The sequence below is a fragment of the Choloepus didactylus genome, chromosome 21, assembly GCF_015220235.1.
Source record: "Choloepus didactylus isolate mChoDid1 chromosome 21, mChoDid1.pri, whole genome shotgun sequence".
Lineage (NCBI taxonomy): Eukaryota > Metazoa > Chordata > Mammalia > Pilosa > Megalonychidae > Choloepus > Choloepus didactylus.
Window position 1 is genome coordinate 20827293 of NC_051327.1, and position 3978 is coordinate 20831270.

Consider the following 3978-nt stretch of genomic DNA (forward strand, 5'->3'; position numbering starts at 1 on the left):
CTCTCCCTCAAATTTGAAGGAGAGCTTTGCTGGAGAAACTATTCTTGGTTGGAAATTTTTCTCACTCAGAATTTTAAATATATCGTGCCACTGCCTTCTCGCCTCCATGGTGGCTGCTGAGTAGTCACTACTTAGTCTTATGCTGTTTCCTTTGTATGAGGTGAATTGCTTTTCTCTTGCTGCTTTCAGAACTTGCTCCTTCTCTTCCGTGTTTGACAGTGTGATCAGAATATGTCTCGGAGTCGGTTTATTTGGATTTATTCTATTTGGAGTTCGCTGAGCATTTATGATTTGTGTATTTATGTTGTTTAGAAGATTTGGGAAGTTTTCCCCAACAATTTCTTTGAATACTCTTCCTAGACCTTTACCCTTTTCTTCCCCTTCTGGAACACCAATGAGTCTTATGTTCGGACGTTTTATATTATCTATCATATCCCTGAGGTCCGTTTCGATTTTTTCAATTTTTTTCCCCATTCTTTCTTTTATGCTTTCATTTTCCATTCTGTCATCTTCCAGGTCACTGATTCGTTGTTCAGCTTCCTCTAGTCTTTACTATGAGTGTCCAGAATCTTTTTAATTTGGTCAACAGTTTCTTTAATTTCCATAAGATCATCTATTTTTTTATTTAGTCTTGCAGTATCTTCGTTATGCTCTTCTAGGGTCTTCTTGATATCCTTTGTATTCTGTACTATGGTCTCATTGTTCATCTTTAGTTCTTTGAGTAGCTGCTCTAGGTGCTGTGTCTTTTCTGATCTTTTGATTTGGGTACTTGGGCTTGGGTTATCCATATCGTCTAGTTCTTTCATATGCTTTATAATTTTCTGTTGTTTTTGGCCTCTTGGCATTTGCTGAGCTTGATAGGGTTCTTTTAGGATGTGTAGACCAATTGAAGTCCTTATCTCTAATTTATCAGATCTACAGCTTCGTGGAGTACACTTTCTCTAACTAACCAGCAGGTGGTGTCCACAAGCCACCTGTTCTCCACAAGCCAGTTCTCCCCTGCTGTGCCTTTGTGGTGAGTGGGGGAGTGAGTCTTGTGGGGTCCAATTGGTGTACCAAGCTTGCGTGTGTAGTTGGTGTTGCCCGCCCTGTATATGGGGCGTGTTTCTGGGCAGTCAGGGAGTGGGGGGTGGCTCTAACAATCAAATCTCCCTGGTGATCCTGGAGTTTTAAAGCTGCTGCAATAGTCTAAGCCTTCAGTTCAGTCCTGCCACAGTTTGTCTCTGCCGCTGACCCACAAGTCCTTGGTATTGGCATATGGCTCCTGAGACTTGCAAGTGGGTCCCTCTTCCAGGCCGTGCACCCCCTGGTCCTCTGTTGAGGGATGTCTGTGCTATGTCACAGCTGAGTGCCGTCCCCCCAGGGCGGTTCTGGGCTGCTGGGCTGTGTATGCAGGCTCCCAGTCTGCTGAAATGATGGCTGAATGGGGCTTTGTTAATTCACACTGGTCCACTTTCCCAGCTCTGGGACAATCAGCTGAGGTTGCAGGGAAGGCTAATGTCCATGCCCAGTTTTGTGGAGTGTACCTGTTATTTGAAGCACTTCCATCACACTGGGTTGTGTGGGGCAGCTCTGGGCTATGGGGCTGGCAATGGGCAGGAGTGTTTCCTGTCCACCAGGATGATGGCTGTGAGCGGACACCCCCCTTTTCTTGGGAAGTTGTGGTGTTTAGTGAATTTTCTGAGCCACTGGATTATTGCCTTTTGTCTCAGAGCTCTCTTAGTTCTGCTCTTGTCTTGACCTGCCCAAATTGCAAGTCTTTGAAGCTTTCTGTACTGGGCTTCTTAGAGTAATTGTTTTAGAAAAAGAAAAAAGGATTTAAAAAAAAAAGGGCCCTTCTCACAGATCTAATGGGTTATTGAAATGCTAAGAGACAAAGCAACCAGGGCCATTAAGGAAAGGTCCACAGGGCAGAGAGATCAGCTTTTCTTCGGGATTTGCATATGAGCCTCAGGGCCTGAGCTCTGCCCTTCCCCTTTCTATGTTCACCAGAACTCCAAAAATCCTCCGCTTTTATTTTGGAGTTTTTCGTGCTGTTTTTTTCTATGCCTGTCTCCTCTCTGCTGGGCTGGCTGCTCTCAGATTCTCTGGTGTCTGGTCTCAGTCTATCTATGGTTGGAGTTTAGATCAGTAGAATGAGTTTCCGATAAGGGCTGCCACTGCAGTTCTCCCTTCTCCTTCCCGGAGCTGACAGCCCCTCCTCCCACGGGACTGAGCCTGGCAGGGAGGGGCGCGGGTCCCCTGGCCGCAAAAACTTACAGATTTCGCTGATCTCAGCAGTTCCACGTTTTCATGAGTGTTGTATGAAGTATGCCCAAAGTCAGATTGCTCTGTGGTGTCCAGTCCACGCAGTTCCTGGCTTTCTACCTACTTTCCTGGAGGAGTAACTAAAACATACAGCTCACCAGTCCACCATCTTGCCCCGCCTCCTGGCCAATTACTTTCTTACTCAAGCTCAAGCTTCTCAATTTGAATTCAACCCTATCTATAATAACCATCAAACTTGTTTATCATCTCGATATTTCACTCCTTCCTCTCACTGTTCTCCCAAATGCCCTGCAACTTCCTTCCTTCTCTTTTTATATATACATATTTTTTGTCGGTCTTTCACACATATGTATCTGAGGAAAATTACTGTTCTTAAAGGCAGTTAAAACACAAATCACCTTCCTTGACATTCCCAGCTTTATGCCTCCAACCAGCACTTTTGTTTAAAAAGCTATGATAATATGCTATTTGGGGTTACAGTTAATTTTCAATCTCTCCCTTCCCCGTACCCACATTAGACTAGACACCTGTTAAAGGCAGAGTCTTGTCATAATATCAATTATATATCAAATATCAATACATTCTTAAAATACTCAGCACAACACTGTCCATTTTGCAAGCACACAAGTTATATTGAATCTATGAGGTAATCAGTATGGCACTCGGCTATAAGATTAAGCTTTCATTCATTCATTCATTCATTCTTCACTCAGCAAAACCTTATGAAGTGTTACATTTATTCTTGAGAACATGTATGTTAATGGATGGTGTCTTCCAGGCTACATACGGAGGCGAGGCTGATTTCTCTCTTTGCAATCTCATTAGCAGTTCCCTTGAGATGCGAATCGCAGTCTGGTTTAGTGCTTATGCAATAATGAAACCGTTCGCTTTTCTACATTTGTGGAGAGATTTTCTGGGATGGCAGGAGATAGTCATTCATTCATTGTCTCATTGTGTTGCTTCTCTCTCTCTCTCTCTCTCTCTCTCTCTCTCTCTCTCTCACACACACACACACACACACACACACACACACACACACACACGGGGAAGAAATCATTGCCCTTATCCTACTTTTGAAAAATAACGCTTTTACCTAATCATAAACACGATCGTCTTTAAGAGGTAAGATCCCAGATATGTTTTCTTCTTTTCATTTGTATTTTCTGATTTTTCTACACTTTTTATGCATTGCGTCCTCTAAAAGAGCTACAATTTCTACTTTCTTTTAGTTCCTCTGAGAAACAAGTTGCCCTTGAGCAATGTTCTTTCATTGCATCGCCGGGCATTTATCGCATCCCAGCATTCTGGTGAAACTGCTAGTAGTTGAGGTCAGTGGACGTGATGCACCGTCTCCTTCCTTCCCCTGGTTGTGAGGAAATCTCCTTCCCGCCCACAGGGTGTGGGGCTCCAGGGCGACAGCAACACGCAGCTCTGTGAGGAAAGTCGTGTCCACGACCCCTAGGCGTGGAGACTTACGGGAAATTGCGTCCGAGGTTCTAGGCAGCCAACCCTCTAGAACAGCGCCTCTTAACCGCTAGATGAAGTGGAGAGTTTTTAGACGTTCCCTCCAAGTGGTGGTGCGTTGGCCCATGGGAAATAGAGTCGTGGTGTTTCTCCTGTAACCGGTGACGGGCCCTGGGAGGTGGGCTTCCGGTGGCTCCTGGTGCATGCGCACTTTGCCCTGCGTGCGTGTTCGCGCTTGCGCACAGC